The 23,727-nt window shown below is 43.6% G+C and overlaps 1 protein-coding gene across 5 annotated transcripts in view; it reads left to right on the plus strand.

Annotated features, from left to right (window-relative positions):
• Positions 1 to 350: 350 nt before the first annotated feature.
• The window catches only part of GTDC1 (glycosyltransferase like domain containing 1), a 395,866-nt gene continuing 372,489 nt past the window's right edge, over positions 351 to 23,727 (plus strand). Inside the window, exon 1 of one of the 5 annotated variants that reach the window (XM_033946584.1) lies at positions 351 to 821. The gene's annotated coding sequence lies outside the window, so the exon portion shown is untranslated. Of the gene's footprint in view, positions 822 to 1,626; positions 2,198 to 23,727 lie in introns of those variants that run through there. The other 4 variants (XM_033946585.1, XM_033946586.1, XM_033946582.1 and 1 more) reach the window with 4 other exon arrangements.

The following is a 23,727-nucleotide window of genomic DNA, read 5'->3' on the forward strand; positions in this document are numbered from 1 at the left end:
AAAACATTTTGATAGACAGAATAGGGTGTAAGCAAAGATGAATTATATATATAGAGAAGACAGTAACAGGAATTAGAAAATGAAGTGCCTAATTTAAAGAAAGGTGCTTGAATATAATCTCAGCTAGGGTAGGAGTGGATAAGAATGTCCTCTGCAGCAGTGGTTCCCAACCCTGTCCTGGAGGACCACCAGGCCAATTGGGTTTTCAGGCTAGCCCTAATGAATATGCATGGAGCAGATTTGCATGCCTCTCACTTCCATTATATGCAAATCTCTCTCATGCATATTCATTAGGGCTAGCCTGAAAACCTGATTGGCCTGGTGGTCCTCCAGGACAGGGTTGGGAACCATTGCTCTACAGTATGTGCAGTTAGTGTTACTTCTTGTGTCTGTGATCAGCAAGTTAGTTACTTCTTCCATTAAAGGCCTGGGTGAAGAGCCAAGCTTTCACCTTCCTCCTGAGGTAGGTAGATTTGCTTCCCAAGGAGGCAGTACATGCAGATTTACCTCATTAACACTGTTCTCTCTAAGAAGCTGAGCAGAAGTCCCCTGCCCTGTAAGTGGAGAATGCTGTTTCTTTACCATATTTTTAACAGCAAGGGACAAGTAAACTCTGCAAGATATCAGGAACCTGCCTGTTCCTAGTAACCGAAAGCACAATATTGAAGCATCACACCCTACTAGCAGCAATGCAATTGGAGGACTCCTCGACATAGAAGGGAATAGTGCCAGTCATTCATATACACTGTGGATATCCTGAAAACGCACTGTCCTAGGCACATGCCTACAACTAGAACTGCGAGCACCATCTGAGCCACCAGGTCAGTATTGCCTTTCATTTTCCCCATTAACTATTTTAAATTTGTCATTTAAGTAGCTAATTTGTTGAATTAGTATTTATATCGTCATTTGAACATTGAGGGCCTGTTTTACAAAGCTGCGCTAGCGGCTGCAGCGCAGTAACGGCCCTGAAGCCCATAAAGGTTTAGGGCTCCTTTAACTAAGGTGCGCTAGCGTTTTTAGCGCACACTGCATTGCCATGCGCGCTAACCCCACGCTAAACGCCAAGAACTAACACCAGCTCAATGCTGGCATTAGCGTCTAGCGCGCACACTAAAACCGCTAGCGCAGCTTAGTAAAATGAGCCCTTAAAGGGCTTTGGGGCTGTTGCCGTGTGACAGCCGCTAGCGCGGCTTTGTAAAACAGGCCCCGAGTGCTAGGATGGAGAGACTCTAGAGAAGTCAGTGACTACTGGAGTAAGTCTGAGGCTCAGTACTAGGACAGGCTCTTTTCAACAGGTTTATTGAGAACATTGCTGACCAGCTGGAGGCAGGAGCAGACTGACAGTGATTTGGGCCCATGGCCCCTAACCATCTATCAAAAATGTTTGACCTGGATGGAAGCTAGGGGAGAGCCCTGGGGCACTGCCATATTGCCTCAATTAGTCAGTCTGCCTCTGCCTGGAGGTTCTCATTTGCTTGTTCATAACAGGTGGTACAAAAACCTAACAAAAAAGACAATTTGCTTCTTGTCCCAGACCCAAGGTCACTTTTTCACACCTAACCAACTTTAACCTCTATTTATGCTTTAGCAGTGCAGTCTGATTGCTCAGTCAGAGTCGGTAAGAGGGGGCAATGACTGGCTGGCCCCGTAGCATTCGTCAAAGATGAAGCCTGTTTCCAAAAGGTTACTCGCATTCTGGACTCTGCAGGGTTAATCTGAATCCTTCTTGACGCGTCATTGGAAAACCCGCCTCCGCAGAGAAGGAATGACAGGCTGGCCGTCCACTCCGGTGCAGCGCTTCGGCGTCGGGGGCTCGAGCTCATTCACACAGAGCTGAGAGGGGAGGAGCCACCGGCCCTTTGCCCAGCCTGTTCCGAAAGAGAAACAGAAACAAAAGCAAAGGCCTTACCCGTGCTTCTCAGGGCCAGGAGGAGGATCCACCCCCCCCCCCCCCCCATCGTCCTGCGGTTAGCTGCCCAGCTCCAGGACGAGCTAGTACAGCTTGATTCAGGGGAAAAACTGAGGATTAGCAGGGGGCTAACAGAAGGAAAAAAAAAAAGATCTCGCTCTCCTCCCCCCCCATCTACTTGTCTGCTGATGTTTGAGGTCCGTGAGTAGTACAGTCTGCTGTCTTACGTGCACCATAAGCATTTATTTATGTGCGGAAAGGAAATCGGAATTACTTCCTTAGAAGGTACATTATAGCTTCAAAAAGCCAATGAAATATCTTTCGAACTTGTCTTTCCAATAATCAGATTCACTGGTTTCACTATTTAAAGTGAGACAAGTACTAGTAGTATTACAACACATGTGCTAACAGCAAGTGTTCCTTGTCCAGCAAGTTCCTGCAGAAATTGATGTGATTATTGTTTCTAGTATCCCCAAAACACTACAGTTGGAAATTTATGGTTTTGAACTAACTGCATTTTTTTACCTTTTATTTTGGACATGATTTCCTTATATATTGCCAGGGCACATGCTGAATGCAAGCGGGGATGACATAAAGGCACATATTGTATGTAAGTGGGGGGGAGGGACGCAAATGATAGATAGAAGAGGGAAGGACAAATGCTGGATGGAAGCAGGGAGGGGAGAGGAGGCACCAGGCAGACACTGGATGGAAGTAGGGAGGAGAGAGGGGGCAGACACTGGATGGAAGTGGGGAGGAAAGAGAATACACGTTGGATGGAACAGGGAAAAAAAGAGGGAAGATGCTGAATGCAGAGAAGAAGATACAATAACGAAAGCTAAAATGAAAAGGAGGAGAGAAAATTGTTGGACAGGAAGTCATGACAAGACAAAAAAAAAAGCAGAAACCTGAGACTGGTACCAACACATCTGAAAAAAGTAAATAGCCAGACAACAAATGTAGAAAAAGAATTTTATTTTTAGTTTAAGGTAAAATAGTATGGTTGCTGTGTTAATAAATGTTAACGAGTAAAAATAGAAAATGGAAATAAAGGTGTTTTTATTGGATTAATTTTAATACCTTTTTGACCAAGATCTCTCCTCAGTTCAGGATACCATAACAGCAGTATACTGTCCTGACATGAGGAAGGAGGTTTTGGCCTCTGAATGGTGATTGAAAGATATATTTAGTCCAATAACATGGCATTATTTTCCATTTTTTGTTTTATTTGCATTTGTTAATTTTATGTAGTAATTGGAATACAGTGCTCCCCTGGTCATTCGAGGTTGGCAATTCACGGTCCCGGTCATTCACAATATTTTCCAACTGCAAATGACCAGGCAGGAGAGGGCAGCCAGAGAAGCAGGAGAGAGCAGCCGGAGTGACGGCGAGTGAAGGAAATCACTCGCGGTATGCTCCGACCGCCTCTTCCTGCACTAAAGTCAGGCCTCACCAATCAGGAGCTGCGTGTCAAAACAGCTCCTGATTGGTGAGGCCCGACTTTAGTACAGGAAGAGGCGGTCGGAGCATACCGCAAGTGATTTCCTTCACTCACCAGTGCTCCGGCTGCTTCTCCGGCTGTCCTCTCCTGTCTCCCCCGCTCAAAACCGTATTCGCAGTTTTTCAAGATTCGCGGGGGTTCCTTGAATGGAACCCCTGTGAATATTGGGGGAGTACTGTATATCACTATTTGGAAATTTACATCTACTGTCTTAATATTTTGCATAGTACAGGGGGGTACACATTACCTTCTATTTCTTTGGTGTTGCATGGTATGAGCAGCCTGGCTTCTTGAGTGTTCAGTTTAATTTTTTTTTTTTTTTGTACTTCTATTTTTGGTGAAGATCTGTGTTCTGCATTTATGAAAGAGATGGTTTTCTGTTGGTACTGACTGCACAATTGATTTATTCTAATTTGGTTTATTTAGTTTCCAATAGGTTTAATAATGTTCTGGTGTTCACTGCAGTGTTTGTGGTACTGTATTATGTTTTCTTAGGTAGATGCTTGTCGTATGTCTTGTGGAAGTTATTGCTCTTATGGTAGTCCAGAATTGCTCTGTAGGTTCTGAGTGACATTTGTAATGTTTTGTATTACTTCACACTCTACCATCTGTTATTGAATTTTGGATTTGGATCACACCTAGAAATATAGAAACATGATGGCAGATAAAGGCCAAATAGCCCATCTAGTCTGCCCATCCACAGTAACCATTATCTCTTTCTCTCTCTCAGAGATCCCACGTGCCTATCCCAGGCCCTCTTGAATTCAGACATAGTCTCTGTTTCCACCACCTCTTTCGGGAGACTGTTCCACGCCCTCACATATGCCCTCTCATTGCAGAGTTTCCTTTCAAATGAAAGAGACTCAACTCATGAACATTTACATTACATAGGTATTTAAACGTCTCTATCATATCTCCTCTCTCCCGCATTTCCTCCAAAATATACAGATTGAGATCTTTAAGTCTGTCCCCATAAGCCTTATGGGGAAGACCACACACCATTTTAGTAGCCTTCCTCTGAACCTACCACATCCTTTTTATATCTTTTTGAAGGTGCGACCTCTAGTTGAAGGTGTGGCCTCAAGAATTGAACACAATATTCTAAATGAGGTCTCACCAAAGTCTTATACAGGGGCATCAATACCTCCTTTTTCCTACTGGCCACACCTCTCCTTATGCAACCTAGTATCCTTCTAGCTTTCTCCGTCACCTTTTCAACCTGTTTGGCCACCTTAAGATCGTCACATGCAATCATACCCAAGTCCTGCTCTTCTGTTGTACACATAAGTTCTTCACCCCCTAAACTTTACTGTTCCTTCGGGTTTTTGCAGCCCAAATGCATGACCTTACATTTCTTAGCATTACATTTTAGCTGCCAAATTTCAGACCATTCTTCAAGTCCAGGTCTTTCTTCATGTTATTCATACCATCCGGCGTGTCTACTCTATTGCAGATTTTGGTATCATCCGCAAAGAGGCAAATCTTACCCAACAACCTTTCAGCAATTTTACTTATAAAAATATTAAAGGAACAGACCCAAGAACAGAACCTTGAGGCACACCACTGGTAACATCCCTTTCCTCAGCGCAATCTCCATTGATCACTACCCCCTGTCGTCTTCCACTCAACCAGTTTTTGACCCAGCCCGTCACATTTATTAGACTTCTATGTGGAGTACTGTCAAAGGCTTTGCTAAAATCTAAATATACCACATCTAGCGCACATCCTCTATCTAATTTTCTGGTCATCCATTTGTCTGACAAGACCTATCTTTAGTGAATCCATCTTGCCTCCAGTCCTGTAATCCACAGGATTCCAGAAACTTGACCATTCTCTGTTTTAAAAGTGTTTCCATTAATTTGCTTACCACAGAAGTCAGACTTACCAGCCTGTAATTCCCTACTTCTTCTTTACTTCCACTTTTGTGGAGAGGGACTACATCTGCCCTTCTCCAGTCCTCCGGTACCAGTCTCGACTCTAGAGACTCATTGAAAGGTCAGTCAGCGGAGCTACCAGAGCTTCCCTAAGTTCCTTCAGCATCCTCAGAAGTACACTATCCGGCCCCATCGCTTTGTCTACCTTTATTTTAGCTAGCTTATCACGAACACAACACTCTGAAAATTGATCAAGGTCTATTACTCCTCCATCTCTATTCACGTTTGTCTTCTGCGGTCCCTCTCCTGGCGCTTCAGCCGTGAACATAGTACAGAAATATTTGTTAAGCAAGTCGGCCTTTTCTTTATCAGCTTCTACATATTCTTCCCCTTCATCTTTGCTACTTTTGCAATTCTTCCTATCACTAATATATCTTAAAAATATCTTGTTTCCCCGTGTCAGCTATTTTTCTTCCATTTGCATCTTTGCTTTCCTGACTACATGACCAGCCTCTCTTAACTTTTCCAGATATTTTTGCTTTTCTTCCTTTTTCTGCGATCTTTTGTAGCTTATGAAAGCTAACCTCTTGTTCCTTACCTTCTCAGCTATTACCGTACTTTTGAGAACCAAAGCGGCGGTCTTTTCCTCTTACTTTTACTTACGTGCCTCACAAAAAGGTTTGTCGCTCTTACAATCACTCCTTTCAGTTTTGCCCACCACATTTATACTCCTTCCAGTTGTTCTCGTCCAGACAATAATTCCTTGACATAAACCTCCATCCAAACTAAGTTTAGTTTTTTAAAAGTCTAGAACCTTTGCTTTTGAATGAGCCCTCTCTATACCTATCTTAATATTAAATTGTACCATTCAGTGATCACTGGATGCCAGATGATCACCCACAGTAACATCAGAAACACTTCCCCGTTTATAAGCACTAAGTTCAGTATGACCCTATCCTGTTTGGGTTCCATTACCAATTGCTGGAACAGTTCTCCTTGTAGAGAATCCAAGATCTCCCTGCTTCTAGAAGACCTCACTATAGAGATACCCCAATCAACATCCGGCTTGTTAAGATCACCTATTAGTAAGTCTTCCCGTTTTTTAGATATATTCTGAATGTCTACTATTAAATCCCTATCCACTTCTTTCTCAGTAAGGGCTCAAGGCAAGTTACGTTGAAGTAAAGTAGATATTTTAATGTCCCTGGAGGGCTTACAGTGGAGGATTAAGTTTCTTGTCCAAGATCTTAAGCAACATCAGTGGGGATTGAGCCCTGGCTTTCCTGGTTCTCAGACTTCTTCTCTAACCATATTTGGATACTCATCAGCAAACTAAAGGCTAGAGAAGCGCCTGGTGGTCCTTTGGCAACTTACCAAAAACATTACTTGGTAAATTATTTTATGGTTGTTAGTAACCTCAATTTCTGTTAGAGTACTGCTGAGAATTACTGTTCATGTGTCCAACAGGAAAACACTGTGCTGGAGAACTAGGGCTTACTGAGAGCCAAGTGTTAAAGTACCTGCATATATTTCTAGAATATTGCAAATGCAGTAGAGTCTTGGTTAACTGGGTCTCAGTTAACTGGGACTCTCACACAACCGGAAAAAAAATGTCCCCCGAAGCACCAGGGGCAGCATCCTGAGCCTCAAATCCTCACGTCCTCCCTCAAGCCCTAAAACAGCTACGAACACCCCTCCCTCTCACCCCAAAGCACCAGCATAGCAGCGGTCCTGAGCCGCAAAGCCGACCTCCCTCCCTCCCTCAAGCCCTGAAGTGGCAGAAGCAGGCAGTGTTCCTGAACCACAAACTCCCTTGCTCCCTCCCTCCCTCTCTCTCTTCCTTACCTGAAGCGCAGCAGTCAGCAAGAGGCACAGGCTGCTTCCAGCCAGTCCCGACAAGGCTTTTCCTCTGATGCATCACTTATGACGCATGCTGCTCTTTGGGTAAGGAAGAGAGAGGGCGGGAGTGAGTGAGGGGATTTGTGGTTCAGGACCGCTGCCTGCTTCTGCCTCTTTAGGGCTTGAGGGAGGGAGGAGAGCTTTGCAGTTCAGAACCGCTGCTGTTCTGGTGCTTCAGGGTGGGAGGGGGAGGGGAATTGACCAGAAAAACAGTTATCCTGTATCCATCAATCTCTGTGGGTGCTGGATAACTGAGATTCTACGGTACTATTCCGTTCAATATGTTGTATTGTTTTTCTGTACATTATTCCAATTTTTATGATACATAATTCCCTGGTGTGTATACAATGTGCATCAGTAACAGAACAACTACGAGAGGTAGCTGATAGACAATGAAGGGGTTTTTCTCTGCTGTATTCAAAAGAACCCCCTACTGTCCCCCCTTCTTTTTGAGTGGTGCTCATACAGGGGAAACAGTGTTCTTTTTAAGCTGCACTAAACATCCAGTATCTGAATTTTACTCACAGTAGCTATAAACCAGTGTTTTTCAACCTTTTTTGGGCAAAGGCACACTTGTTTCATGAAAAAAATCACGAGGCACACCACCATTAGAAAATGTTAAAAAATTTAACTCTGTGCCTATATTGACTATATAGTAATTCTCTTGAATAGGAATCAAATAAACACAAAGAAAGTATTTTATAATTACTTTATTATGAAATATTAAGTAAACAGAATAGTGAAAAATTATAAAATACTTTATTCAGTGCGAAACCTGGGCCTGTTTGGCTGAACACAAAGCTGATATTCTGGCTGGAATCGAAGAAAGACACACACGTAGCTCTTCGTCAACAGCTCTCAGTCTCTCTCTGTATTTGGTTTTTATAGCATACAAAAATAGACAAATATACCCTCCATCCTTTTTATTAAACCACAATAGCAGTTTTTAGCGCAGGGAGCTGCGCTGAATGCCCAGCGCTGCTCTTGACGCTCATAGGCTCCCTGCGCTAAAAACCACTATTGCGGTTTAGTAAAAGGTGACCATATTGTAAAATATAGACAGCAGATATAAATTCAGAACTGTGCATAGTAAGTGAAGGGAAGTTTTCATCTCTGGGAATTTACCCAGTTAACTATTAAGTTATTTGGGCAAATTCCTTTGAAAACTGTGGTAATACTGCCTCCACTTTGCTAAATTTAAAATAAAATCATTTTTCCTACCTTGTCTGGTGATTTCTGGTTGCACTTTCTTCTTCTGACTGTGCATCCAATCTTTCTTCCCTTCTATCAGCCTGTATGCTTTCTCTCCTCCACACCTCATTCCCTCCCCCAACTTTTTCTTCCTCTCTTCATGCCCCCTTTCTTTTTTTCTGTTTCTCTTCTTTCCTTCTGTCTCCCTGCCTGCCCCCTTTCTTTCTTTCTCCCTGCCGTTCCCCAAGCCACTGCCACTGCTGCTGCCATCGGGGAACAGGACCCACCAATGGATAACAGGCCCCAAAGCCGACGCCGACGCATGCTCTCCCTGACGTCAATTCTTCAATCGGAGAGGAAGTTCCGCCCAGCCAGGCAGCGATTGGCTGGCCCGAACTTCCTCTCCGACTGCAGAATTGATGTCGGGGAGAAGAAGACTTATCGGCTCGATAGATTAGATCGCCAAGACAAAGTGAGTCCTGGGTGATCGACTCACTTTGCCTTGGCGAGCTACTGGCGCCCCTGCCTCGGGCCCCCTGTCAGCTCCGGGCCCCTGAATGCAGGACTGGTAGTACTGCCCTGATGGAGGTAAAGAATGCAGAGTATGGCTTGTGGAATTCTTTCCAACTTCCCTTCGAGTGTTTATAAATATATAGACTCAGATATTGTGAAAAGTCAATAATTATGTATCAACGCACTTTCACTATGAAAAATGCACACTATCGAGTGGAACAATGTCAACACAGTACAGGCTTTATCCCAGGACAAGCAGGCAGATATTCTTAACGTATGGGTGACGTCACCGACGGAGCCCCGGTACGGACACTTTTAACTAGAAAGTTCTAGTTGACCGCACCGCGCATGCGCGGGTGTCTTCCCGCTCGACGGAGGAGAGCGTGGTCCCCAGTTTCTTCATTTCCGCGGAGCGAAGAAGACGCATGTGCTTTCAACGGCTATTGAAATTTTCTACTTTGCCTTCCCGCTCGCGTAATTTTCTTCCTTTTTTGCTTTTTTCCCTTCACAGGCTTTCTTAGATGCCCTAGACTTCGAGCAACCCCCCAAAGAATTCCTAAAGTTACCTGTCCACGACATCTTACGGGAAACTTTCTACAAGAATTGGGAGAACCCTCTCTCGGTACCGGGGGCCCCTAGAAAACTGGATAGTCTCTACAGGGTCATCCCTATCCCGGGGTTTGACAAACCCCAACTACCCCATGAATCTCTTCTTGTCGAATCCACCTTGAAGAAAACCCAGGGATCCAGTATTTATGCTTCTACCCCTCCTGGCAGAGAGGGCAAAACGATGGATAAATTTGGTAAGCGCCTTTATCAAAATTCAATGCTTGCAAACAGAGCTAATAATTACACCTTTCACTTCTCCTTCTACATGAAGTATCTGGTTCAACAACTCTCTTCATTACAAAAGTATCTTCCTAAACGTAGAGTCTGCTTCTCACTCCTCTCAAACCCTCCTCCTTCTCAAGGAGGTTCAATCCCTCCTTCTTCTCAATGCCATCGAAGAAGTCCCCCAAGACCAAAGGGGTCAGAGATTCTACTCCCGCTACTTCCTGGTACCCAAGAAGACAGGAGACCTACGTCCCATCCTCGATCTCAGGGACCTCAACAAGTGTCTGGTCAAGGAAAAGTTCAGAATGCTCTCCCTTGCCACGCTTTACCCTCTTCTCTCTCAACACGACTGGCTATGTTCCCTAGACCTCAAGGAGGCCTACACTCACATTCCAATCAATCAGACTTAACGTCTCTACCTCCGGTTTCAGATACAGCACCATCACTACCAGTACAAAGTGCTACCCTTTGGCCTCGCATCATCGCCCAGGGTGTTCACCAAGTGCCTTATTGTGGTGGCGGCCTTCCTCAGGTCTCACAACCTCCAGGTGTTCCCCCACTTGGATGATTGGTTGGTGAAAGCACCTACGTCTCCGCTTGTGCTACAAGCCACTCAACACACCATCTCTTTCCTCCATCTTCTGGGGTTCGAGATCAACTACCCCAAGTCGCATCTGCTTCCCACAAAGCAACTTCAGTTCATTGGAGCAGTTCTCGACACCACTCTGATGAGGGCGTTTCTCCCCTCCGACTGTCAACAGACCCTGCTCCATCTTTGCCGCCAGGTGCTCCTTCATCACTCCATCCCTGCTCGGCAGATGATGGTCCTCCTGGGCCACATGGCTTCCACGGTCCATGTGCTCCCTCTGGCACGACTCCACCTCAGAACACCTCAGTGGGCTCTAGCCAACCAATGGTCTCAGACCACGGACCTTCTTTCTCATCCCATCTGTGTGACATCGTCTCTTCAGCGATCTCTTCAATGGTGGTTGAACTCCTCCAATCTTTCCAGGGGTCTGCTTTTTCATCTACCCCCTCACTCCATGGTCATCACCACGGATGCCTCCCCCTACGCATGGGGAGCCCACCTGGGAGAACTTCGCACACAGGGTCTCTGGATCATATCAACTTCCTGGAACTCAGGGCCATGTTCTATGCACTCAAAGCTTTCCAACACCTTCTCTACCCTCAGGTTCTTCTCCTGTGCACAGACAACCAAGTCGCCATGTATTACATAAACAAGCAAGGCGGCACCGGTTCTCCCCTCCTCTGTCAGGAGGCCATCCGCATCTGGACCTGGGCCACGGCCCGCAATCTCTTCCTCAAGGCTGTCTACATCCAGGGCGAACAGAACTCCCTGGCCGACAATCTCAGCTGCATCCTTCAACCTCACGAGTGGACTCTGGATCCAACCACACTCCACTCCATCTTCGATCGGTGGGGCACTCCTCAGGTGGACCTCTTTGCAGCTCCTCACAACCATCAACTGCCCCTTTTCTGTTCCAGACTCTACTCTCCTCATCGTCTGGCCCCGGATGCGTTCCTGCTCAACTGGACGGGTCGGTTTCTCTATGCCTTCCCTCCACTTCCTCTGATGTTGCGGACGTTGTTCAAACTCCGCAGAGACAATGCCACCATGATTCTCATCGCTCCTCGGTGGTCTCGCCAACACTGGTTCTCTCTCCTGCTCCAGCTCAGCTCCAGGGAGCCCATTCCTCTTCCTGTGTTTCCTACTCTACTTACGCAGCAGCATCAGTCTCTACTACATCCCAATCTGTCCTCGCTCCACCTGACAGCTTGGTTTATCTCGGGCTGACCTCTCCACAGAATCTGTCTCAGCCTGTCCGTCGCATTTTGGATGCCTCCAGGAAACCGGCCACCCTCCAATGTTACCATCAGAAGTGGATCAGGTTCTCCTCTTGGTGTCTCCTGCATCACCACAATCCCACTTCATTGGCGGTGGAAACTGTACTGGACTATTTGCTCTCTCTGTCCGACGCTGGCCTCAAGTCTACCTCCATCAGAGTCCACCTCAGTGCCATCACTGCGTTCCATGAGCCTATCCTCGGAAAACCTCTTACGGCTCATCCCCTGGTTTCCCGGTTCATGAGAGGCCTCTTCAATGTCAAACCACCTCTGAAGCCTCCTCCAGTCGTCTGGGACCTGAATGTGGTTTTGTCAGCCCTCATGAAACCTCCGTTTGAGCCTCTTGCCACTACTTCACTCAAATTTCTGACATGGAAGGTGCTTTTCCTCATTGCCATCACCTCTGCCAGGAGGGTTAGTGAGCTGCATGCACTGGTTGCCGACCCACCTTTCACTGTTTTTCACCATGACAAGGTGATTCTGCGCACCCATCCTAAGTTCCTTCCCAAGGTGGTCTCGGACTTTCACCTCAACCAGTCCATTGTTTTGCCTGTCTTTTTTCCCAAACCCCACTCTCATCCTGGGGACGCTGCATACGCTGGACTGTAAGCGTGCCCTTGCTTACTATCTTGATCGCACCAGGGCTCACCGCTCATCCCCTCAGCTCTTTCTATCTTTCGACCCTAACCGTTTAGGTCGCCCTGTCTCTAAACGGACGCTTTCTAACTGGCTTGCTGCCTGCATTGCCTTCTGTTATGCTCGGGCCGGTCTCTCACTGGAAGGTGCTGTCACGGCCCACAGAGTCAGAGCTATGGCTGCTTCCGTGGCTTTCCTCCGTTCCACGCCCATTGAGGAAATCTGCAAGGCTGCCACTTGGTCCTCAGTTCACACGTTCACTACTCACTACTGTCTGGATGCCTTCTCCAGACGGGATGGACTCTTCGGCCAATCTGTGTTACAAAATTTATTTTCCTAATGGCCAACCATCCCTCCTCCCCCTCTGTTAGCTTGGAGGTCACCCATACGTTAAGAATATGCTGCCTGCTTGTCCTTGGATAAAGCACAGTTACTTACCGTAACAGGTGTTATCCAGGGACAGCAGGCAGATATTCTTAGGACCCGCCCTCCTCCCCGGGTTGGCTTCTTAGCTGGCTTATCTTAACTGGGGACCACGCTCTCCTCCGTCGAGCGGGAAGGCACCCGCGCATGCGCGGTGCGGTCAACTAGAACTTTCTAGTTAAAAGTGTCCGTACCGGGGTTCCGTCGGTGACGTTACCCATACGTTAAGAATATCTGCCTGCTGTCTCTGGATAACACCTGTTACGGTAAGTAACTGTGCTTTATAACGATTTACAAAAGGAGGAAAAAGCCTCAGACAAGGGCCCTCCCACCTCCACAAAAGTGGTTTTAAGGTGGTTAAGCGATCACCTCATAGGTAAAAAACCTCTGTCAAAATGGAAAAAGCTCTGTGCTTTGCTTAGAGAAGATATTAAAAGATAGAAGAAAATTATTTTCAACTTATCTTCTGTTGATTGGTACACCAACGGTGGCAAGCGTTTCACAATTCTGCTGCCTCAGGGTGTAACACGTCCGATGTGGTCTATCACACAGCAGCGTAAATCAACAAATTTATGATTGTGCTCAAGACAATGCTTGGCTAAAGGGGCTTTCAATCTGTTGTTACATATACAATATAAATATATAGTTGACCACCTCCTTAAGTTGACCTAATTTTCATAGACCGGACATGCACCATGTACTCAGTGGAAGACTGACCTCTATATATTGACCACCTCTGTAAGTTGTATCTTTACCACTTGGACTGTGACACACAATTTACCCTCTATAACTTGACCAGTTGAGTCCACTCTACACCCTTTGCCCTTTAGGTGTATTATTTTTTATTTAGTATAAGTTCTTTTTTTATGTTTTATTACCACATGTTGGATTAGGCCTAATGTCCTATTGTTTATCACATGTTACTGAAGATTTTTTCAACGTGAAAGACTGGTCTGAATTATAGGTACATCCTACATTTACTGTACTGAAAAATTTCACAGACATGATGGCCCAAAGGAAAGAACTTAAAAAGAACTCTCTCAATGTACATTTTCTGGAAAGAAGCAGCCAAAGAAAGATGGAGGGACATTTTGATGTTAGCAAAGCCACAATTAACAACCTCCAAAAACATAAACATGAGTACTTGGAGAGATATGGGAAGGAAGCTGGTTCAAACAAATGGGGGGCAGTTAACACCCGAATTTCCAGGCCGATGATTCAAGAAGTTGCTAAAATATTCACACAGGAATTTGGCGTGACAGATTTTCAAGTGTTTGGCTTGAGAAATTTAAACTGCGAATCAAGATCTCCTAGAAAGTCTTGTGTGATGAATCCAGTAATGCTCCAGTAGAAGTTGTGGGAAGAGTTCCATCAGAAAGTTTCCGGACTTGTCAGAGGCTTCAAAGATGACGACATCCTTAACGCTGACGAGTGCAGACTCTTTTTCAAGGTGATGCCTGACAGGAGCCTCATCTTGAAGGATGGCAAATGTAAGAGCAGAAAACTTTCCAAATAACTTTTCACAGTTCTGCTTTATTCTAGCTCAACCGGAAAGAAACCTTGGCGATTGGTAAATTGGTAAAGCCACGTGCATTCAAGAACCTGAAGTCTGAAGACCTCCCTGTTAGTAGGAGATTAAACAAAAGCGCATGGATGACTGATGCCCTATTTGAGGAGTGGGTAAGGGGTATTGACCGAGAAATGAAGAAGAAGAAACAGACTATTCTACTGACAGTAAACAAATTTTTTGACCACTTGCAAGTGAATCATCTCACAAACGTGACACTGAAATTTCTGCCTCCAAACACCACCTCAGAAGTCCAACCTCATGACCAAGGCATCATCAAAACATTTAAAATGCACTTATGAGCCTAGCTCCAACAGTGGGTTGTTACTAAAACACAAACATGTGGTTTGCCTGTGGAAGCAATTTCATCCACGGTATTAGTTAACATTCTGGATTCTGTCCTCTGAATTAGTTCTGCCTGGAATAAAGTCAGTGGCGCCTCATCATTGGCTGTCCGCTTTTTTGCGGTGGAGTGTTGGGGCTGAGGCTTCACTTTGAGATTCATTAATGATGTCAATTATTTAAAGGCCAGGTGATTAAAAGTTTATATGAGACAGGACTGGACCTTAAGAAATATCCTAACTCATGCCATAGTGTTCTTGGAATAAAGTTCAGCCAGAAATGATGGAGAAGTGTGTCAAGAAAGTTGGATTTGTCACAACCCAAGAGTATGATGTTTTGTCCCCATCACAGTCCATCTCCATGGTAGAATGCGAAGGAGTAGATTTTGAACGTTTTGTTGCAATGGATGATGAGGTGGCAACCTGTACTGAACCTGACCCAGAAGCAGTTTTCCAAGCAATATTGACTGAAGTACAGTCCAGCATAAAAGTGCACGAAGCAGGTGATGAAGTGGAAGAAGCAAGTGAGGATGACGCAGGAAACGTTTTTGATTCATTGTTGAGTTATTTTCTGGCTTATGCTCATGTCTTGCCATTTTTAAGCTATTTTTTCAGCATAATAAAAAATATTTAACACAAGGTAGAACAATTTAACTTGGGTTCAACTGATTTAGTGAACACAACATTTTGTAAGGTGCACTAACAAACCAAACACATACTAATGAACACACATCTCTAATTTAGACCCACAGCAGTATGCATCTGGTGGCATTGTAAGAATAATTCACATGCAACTTGTGTGGCTCTAGTAACATCTGAAAAGATCTATATCATGTCACTTAAGAAAAATCATTTCTATTCTTTATTGGGCTGTGGTTTAATTTGTCATTCATAAAGTAATAGTAGAAGTTTCTGATTCAAGTGATATCGCCAAAACCAGATCCAAATGGACAGCTTCTTAGAACATCTATAAACCTCAAATTGTTTATGTTTGCAAAATTTTCCAAGCTTTCACGTTTAGACCTAAAAACTAACAGTCATCAAGTCTCAAGTTTCATGTTGTGGTCTTTAAATTGATGCAGTAGCAACCTCTATCTCATTGGAAAGTTGCTTGCTCCATGGAAACAATTACTGACCATTATGAGCCCAAAACCACAGATTTGGCCTTACTGGGTTGTACTTGCAATTAGAATTGGCATTTTAAATACTTGCAAGCAAAGTTCTCATCGCCTGCCCTTTGACACGGACCCATTAAATCTTCTTTGGAGGTTTCTGGCATCAGGATTATCGAACACCTTTACCATATCTGAAGTAGGAGGAGCTGCAGATTAAGAATTGGGGAAACTAGGGTTCAAATCATGCTTCTTGCACTCTTTATGACCTTGGGCAAGTTATTTCACTCTCGATTGCCTCAGGTAGAATACTTACTGTAGAATACATTTATTAATGTGCAACGTGTCTAGTGGTCATGAAATGTAGGGTGTTGTATCTGAACCCACAAGTTGCTTGCAGAAAACTGTCACCTCCACCTCGCCCAATGTGCGGCAGCGGCCAAGAAAGCAAACAGGATGCTGGGAATTATTAAAAAAGGGATGATTAACAAGACTAAGAATGTTATAATGCCCCTGTATTACTCCATGGTGCGACCTCATCTGAAGTATTGCATTCAATTCTCCTTATCTCAAGAAAGATATAGTGGCGCTAGAAAAGGTTAAAAGAAGAGTGACCAAGATGATAAAGGGGATGGAACTCCTCTCGTATGAGGAAAGACTAAAATGGTTAGGGCTCTCTAGCTTGGAAAAGAGATGGCTGAGGGGAGATATGATTGTAGTCTACAAAATCCTGAGTGGAGTAGAGCGGGTACAAGTGGATCAATTTTTCACTCTGTCAAAAATTACAGACTAGGGGACATTCAATGAAGTTACAGGGAACTTTTAAAACCAATAGGAGGAAATTTATTTGCACTCAGAGAATAGTTAAGCTCTGGAATGCATTGTCAGAGGTTGTGTTAAGAGCAGATAGCGTAGCTGGTTTTAAGAAAGGTTTAGACAAGTTCCTGGAGGAAAAGTCTATAGTCTGTCATTTGGAAAGACATGGGGGAAGCTACTGCTTGCCCTGGATCGGTAGCATGGATTATTGCTACTCCTTGGGTTTTGGCCAGGTACTAGTGACCTGGATTAGCCACCGTGAGAACGGGTTACTGGGCTTGATGGACCATTGGTTTTACCCAGTAAAGCTATTCTTTTGTTGTTATGTCCACCTCCCTCCCAGGAGCTGCTCCTGCCCCCTCAGTTTTTCTGCAAGCAAGTTGCTCTGAAGAGTTTCTGCTTTGCTCAGTGGTTTTATTATTTTCTGATATTTTTTCTTAGTATTTGTTTGGAGGCTCAGTGCCCAGAGGTTTCTACTTGTTGGGACCTCTGCCTGGGAGAAGATACAGATTTGCACCGCGGAAGTCTGCTGCTAGGAGGATCAGCCCCTCGGAGACACACAGCTAGCCAGCCTGCTGGTATTTTTTTATAGCTCAGGGGCTGTCCCCTGTATAGCTGCTCCCATCCCTGATTAGTCAGGAGCTTGAGCACAGGCTGTTGGGGCTCACGGACCTTTTCAATGAGTCTTTAGAGTCGGGAGTGGTACCGGAGGATTGGAGAAGGGTGGATGTGGTCCCTTTCCACAAAAGTGGAAGTAAGGAAGAAGTAGGGAATTACAGGCCAGTAAGTCTGACTTCTGTGGTAAGCAAATTAAAGGAAATGCTTTTAAAACAGAGTGGCGAAGGTTCTGGAATCCTGTGGATTACAGGACCGGAGGCAACATGGATTCACCAGAGGTAGGTCTTGTCAGACAAATCTGACTGTGTGCCCAGAGAATTGGATAAAGGGAGTGAGCTAGATGTGATGTTTTTAGATTTTAGCAAAGCCTTTGACAGTGTTCCACACAGAGGTCTAATAAATAAACTGAGTACCCTTGGGATGGGCCCAAAGTAATAGACTGGATCAAGAACTGTTTGCGTGGAAGGCGAAAGAAGATAGTGATCAATGGAGATCACTCTGAGAAAAGGGATGTTACTAGTGCCTCAAGGTTCTGTTCTTGGGCCTGTTCTTAACATTTTTATAAATGATATTGCTGAAGGGCTGTTGGGTAAGATTGCCTCTTTGCGGATGATACCAAAATCTGCAATAGAGTAGACACCCCGGAGGCTGTGAATAACATGAAGAATGGCCTAAAATTTTGCAGCTAAAATTTAATGCTAAGAAATGCAAGGTCATGCATTTGGGCTGCAAAAACTTTAGTTAACAGTACAGTTTAGAGGGTAAAGAACTTATGTGCATGACAGAAGAGCAGGACATGGGTGTGATTGTATGTTACAATCTTAAGGTGGTCAAGCAGGTTGAAAAGGTGACATTGAAAGCTAGAAGAATGCTAAGGTTCTTAGAGAGAGGTTAGGCCAGTAGGAAAAAGGAAATATTGATGCCTGTATAAGACTCTGGTGAGACTTCATTTATAATATTGTGTGCAGTTCTAGAGACCTTGGCTTCAAAAAGATATTAAAAAAATATGGAGTCAGTCCAGAGGAAGGCTACTAAAATGGTACATGGTCTTCATCATAAGGTGTATGGGGACAGATTTAAAGATCTCAATATGTATACTTTGCAGGAAAGGCGGGAGAGGAAAGATATGATAGAGATGTTTAAATACTTACGTGGCGTAAATCTGCACGACATAAGTCTTTCATTTTAAAAGAATAAGAGGGCATAGGATGAAGTTAAGATGTTATAAGCTCAGGAGTAATCTAAGGAAATACTTTTTTACTGATAGGGTGGTAGATGCATAGAACACTCTGTCAGAAGAGGTGTAGGAGACAAAGACTGTGTCTGAATTCAAGAAAGTGTGGAATAGACACATGGGATCTCTTAGAGAGAGGAAGAGATAATGGTTACTGTGGATGGGCCATTTATCCTTTATCTGCCATCATATTTCTATGTTTCTAAATAAAACAACATCATACAGGTGAAACATTGATGCGAACTGAGTAATAGTTTATAAACTCAAAGATAACTGGCACATGTCCACCTCCCCACAGGTGCTTGCCCTGGGGAAGACAAAGAAGTGAAAGAACTCAAGTTATAGAAACATGATCTACCAGATTCCAGAAACTTCACCATTCTCTGTTTTAAAAGCATTTTCATTAATTTGCTTACCACAGAAGTCAGACTTACTGGCCTGTTATTCCCTACTTCTTCCTTACTTCCACTTTTATGTAAAGGGACAGCCATCCTTTTCCAGTCCTCCGGTACCACTCTTAACTCTAGAGAAGCATTGACAAGGTCAGTCAGTGGAGCAACCAGAACTTCTCTAAGTTCCTTTAGCACCCTCGGATGTACACCATCCGGCCCCATCACTTTAATTTAGTTAGCTCCTCACGAACACAACTTCTGACAATCGATCAGGGTCTACCACAACCCCATCCCTATTCACATTTGTCTTCTGTGGTCCTGCTCCATGATCTTCAGCTGTGAACACAAAATAGAAATATTTGTTAAGCAATTTAGCATTTTCTTTTTCAGCTTCTACATATTCCTCCCTTTCATTTTTGAGTCTCACAATGCCACTTTTGCACTTCTTCCTATCACTGATATATCTAAAAAATATTTTGTCTCCCTGTTTTACCATGTCGGCTACTTTTTCTCCCATTTGCATCTTTGCTTTCCTGACTACTCAACCAGCCTATTTTAACTTTTCCAGATATTTTTGCCTGTCTTCCTCTTTCTATAGTAGTTTATGAAAGCTAACCTCTTATTTCTTACCTTCTCAGCTACTACTTTTGAGAGCCAAACTGGCCTTCATTTCCTCTTTCTTTTACTTACTTGCCTCAGAAAAAGGTTTGTCGCCCTTACAATAACTTCTTTCAGTTTGCCCACCGCATTTCTACTCCTTCCAGATATTCCCTTCCAGACAACAATTCCTTGACATAATCCCTCATCTGAACAAAGTTTTTTAAAGTCTATAACCTTTACTTTTGAATGAGTGCTCTCTATACCCGTTTTAATATTAAACCGTACCTTGCAGTGATCACTGGATGCCAGATGATCACCCACTGTAACATCAGAAACCTTTTTCTCATTTGTAAACACTAAATTCTATATGGGTTCCTTTACTAGGAAGGATATATTTTGATATTGTGTTTGAGTAAAGTAGGAAAGAAAATAATTTTCAAAATGTTTTTGTTTTATTTTTCAGTATAGTCCCCTGATAGCTGCATACACTTCATCCACTTTTCCTGCAATGACTTAAACCCCTTTGAAAAAAAAATTATTCTGTTTGACCTTCAGACCAGGACATCACAGCTTCCTTTATGTCTTCATCACATGAAAACCACTGTCCACAGATAGATTTCTTCAAAACTCAGAACAGGAAATAATCCGAGGGAGCCAGGTTAGGACTGTAGGGTGGATGGTTCAGCTACTGAATTCCACATTCTTAGATGGCAGCCTGTGCACCGGTGCATTGTCGTGAAGTTTTCCTCGTCTTTTCTCCTTGATTGAATCCCTTAAAGCGATCATTGTGTTGGTGTAACTCTCCCTGGCTATGGTTGTCTTGTGTGGCATGAACTCCAGAAGTAAAAGTTCTTCATCATCCCAGAAAACAGTTGCCATGACTTTGCCTGCAGATTTTTCTATCTTGAACTTTTTTGGGGGTTGGGGATGATTTATGCTTCCACTGCATTGACTCCATTTTGGACTCAGGATCTCTGTGATAGACCCAAATCTCATCTCCAGTCACCAAACTATGAAAAAAAAAATCACTTGATCTTCATGGAGCATCTCCAAGTTCTCCTGACAGCACTGGAGCCTCGTGGCCTTCTTACATGGTGTCAGCATTCTTGGAACCCATCTTGCACTACTCTTTGACATGCCCAACTTTTCATGAATTATTTTCCAAACTATACCTGCCGAGATGTCCGTTCCTTCAGCTATTCAGGAAACCTTAATTTGTCTGTTTGACAAAATTAAATCCTTAGCTTTCTTGCACATTTCTGTAGAAGTTGCTTCCACAGGCTGTCCAATGTGAGGTTCATCTTCAATGGATTCTCTACCCCACTTCAATGGATTCTCTACCCCACTTAAACTGCTTGCTCCAAAATTTTACTCACCATAAACTGCAGTCATGCGTTCATGGATCTTCTTTGGCTTTTTCCCCTCTTTTTTTTTTTTTTTTTTGGAAAATTGTATCCAAATCTAGCAGTTTCTTACTCGATTCACATGAGGACAATCTTGATATCCTGTCTCTTGGAATGTTAGACTGGCACTGAGCCGCAACTGTGCATGAATAACCATGAGACATGTCACAACATGCACATACATGTTTCAAAACGCTTGCTACTTTCTCTCATACTCTGGTAGATAAATGATTGAATGCCCTTCGTATGTCGCTGTTAATAATAACACTCTGGGCCTCTTAGCAGTATGTAGCATGGTGAGCCGCGCTGAATGGCCCGCGCTGCTCCCAACCCTCGTACAGCTCCTATGAGCATCAGGAGCAGCGTGTGCCATTCAGCGTGGCTCTGTGCGCTAAAAACTGCTAGCGCAGTTTGATAGAAGAGGCCCTCTGTTTTGAGTGACTTTGAAAGGATGCCATAGCAGGTTTATATTTATATTTATATTTATTGTTTGTTTATTTATTTAAAAACTTAATATACCGTCTCGAATCACAGCGGTTTTCAAATAAACATACATAGATCGAAAACAAAGACAATACAAATCATTCTTCAAGATAATATCAACACATATGAAACAAAACCTACAAATTCTTCAATAACGTATTAAAATGTTACAAAAATGCCCAAACAATGTTAGGAAAGACAGATCATAAGTATGCATACACCAACAGCTTGGTTTTCAACAATTTCTGAAAGCTGTAATGGTCTGCACATAATCTTAATTGGACACTTCTGTATCACTACTAATGACTGGGGAGCCAATTGAGAGCGGTTTACATGAGCTTCAGTAAAGGTGTTACAACCCATTAGCTTTGGTAAAGGTGTTACAATGTACAAGCTTCAGTATGGTATTACAATACATGAGTGAAATATATGTATATCTTACCTATATATTCCATCTATGTACATATAGCATTATTATAGTTTCTGTATGTCATATAGTAATCTTTCTTTGTATTATTTGTGAGTTCACCCTTTCATGTTCCAAGTGTGTCTCTGTGTGTGTGTGTGTGGGGGGGAGGGGTAGCCTGCTGTTTCCTCCAAGTTGCTATTTCCCCTAATTGTTTCTTTATTTGCTAAAGTGTTATGTGAAGCGTATTATCTTTATTGAACTTTTTGGTGTATCATATTGTATATGTGTACAATATACCCCCACAAATTTGCGATTCACATACTCAGTCATTCGTGTTATTTTCTGACCGCCTCTTCCAGTCAGAAAATACCGCGAATGACTGACCAATGGAAAAGCTCTCTTACCAGTTCCGCACAGCCAGCCTTCACTTTCCCAACCTGGCGTCTTCCCTCGCTTCAGAATTCACCTGGGGACTAGTAAGGGGCTGGTGTGCGCGAGCTCGGGGAGTCTGACAGCAGTGAGCGCCGGGACATCTTAATGACAGGCCCTTCCCCGGTGCCTCCTTACTCATTCGCGGTATTTTCAGCATTCAACTTGGGACTCTTAAGGGGCTGGTGCGCAACTCGGGGAGTCTGACTGCAGTGAATGCCAGGACAGGAGGAGGAGAAGGGAGAGTGCTGATTACAGTACTCTTCCGATATTTGTGTTTTTTCATCATTTGCGGTCACTCCACGAACGCAACCCCTGCGAATTTCGGGGGACTACTGTATGTATATTGGCCAACCTAGAATTCTGAAAACTTTCCCCCTGTTTAACGAAGTCATGCGGCAACGGCCCCGAAGCCCTTTAAATCTCTATGGGCTTCGGGACCGTTACCGCAGCGCAGCCGCTAGTGCGGCTTTGTAAAACAGGCCTTTTGTGTATCCTTGTAACCCGTCCTGGGTTCCTGGGAAGGATGGGCTATAAAAATGAATGAATTTATAAATTCCTAGTTGCTTGCATTATCCAGTACAACCATATTGGTATTTCTAGCACTAAGTATATTTCCATATCCTTGCTTAGGAGGGATAGTATTTCTTAAAAGAACTAGAATCTGCAATTGGATTGGCTTTCATGAGCTAGCATGTTTTCTATGGACTGCTTGGGATTAAAGGCTTTTGGATGCTCTTTTTATTGTGAAATAATTGGGTGAGTGACAAGGACTGATTATGACTGTCTTGGGTTAACTAAAAAGTCCGGTTCTAATGGTGGTGATTTTTAAGAGTGGCATGAAAAGACAAACCAGAAATGAGCAAGGAAATGGTGAATCACGGAGTATATCTTTTCACAATTTTTTAAAATTTCAGTATCCTGTTATCTTAGTGGTATCAGGGTCTGCTCTTCTGTTACTCCAAGCCCCAAAGGGAACTAAAATAGAGGTGGAATATTATAGATCTGTCTTTGAAGAATTGTAGTTTTTATTTTGTACGATGAACCTTGACATAACAAAAATGGTCTAATTGTTGAACATCTTTTCAGCATCAAATTCATTGGTGTCTCTTCAAAGTTAGCGTTTATATAAGCAAACTTCTCATTTCAGGTCTCGTAAACAAAAAATAACATGGCATACGTGTGGTCAAAAGAACCACAGCTGCAAGGAGTGTCTATTTGCTCTTTTGCATAGTATGGTTCTATATTAAGGTAGGGGATACGAGTGGTACCTACCGTATGTGACAAGAATACAGATTCTTAATAAGCTTTTTCAACCAGTTCAGGTTGACTGCTGCCATTCTTAAAGACAGGTGAGCTTTCTGGACAGTGTAAACTGGAAATTATGTTAATGAAAAATTATTTGTACGATATGTTGTGATAGAGGTGTAATTAGTTTCTGAATATGGAACATACCCCCCCTCTTACTAATCTGTGGTAGAGGTTTCTACCACAGCTTGGAGCGCTAAATACTCCGCTCATAGGAATTTTATGAGTGTTGGAGCAACATTGGAGCATTTAGCACTCCAGGCCATGGTAGAAACCTCTAACACTGCTTAGCACCTGCACTGTAAATTTAATCTTGCAATTTTCAACAACTGAATAAGGGAATTTCAGTACAGGCTCAAATTTCCA

The sequence above is a fragment of the Geotrypetes seraphini genome, chromosome 5 (assembly GCF_902459505.1).
Source record: "Geotrypetes seraphini chromosome 5, aGeoSer1.1, whole genome shotgun sequence".
NCBI lineage: Eukaryota > Metazoa > Chordata > Amphibia > Gymnophiona > Dermophiidae > Geotrypetes > Geotrypetes seraphini.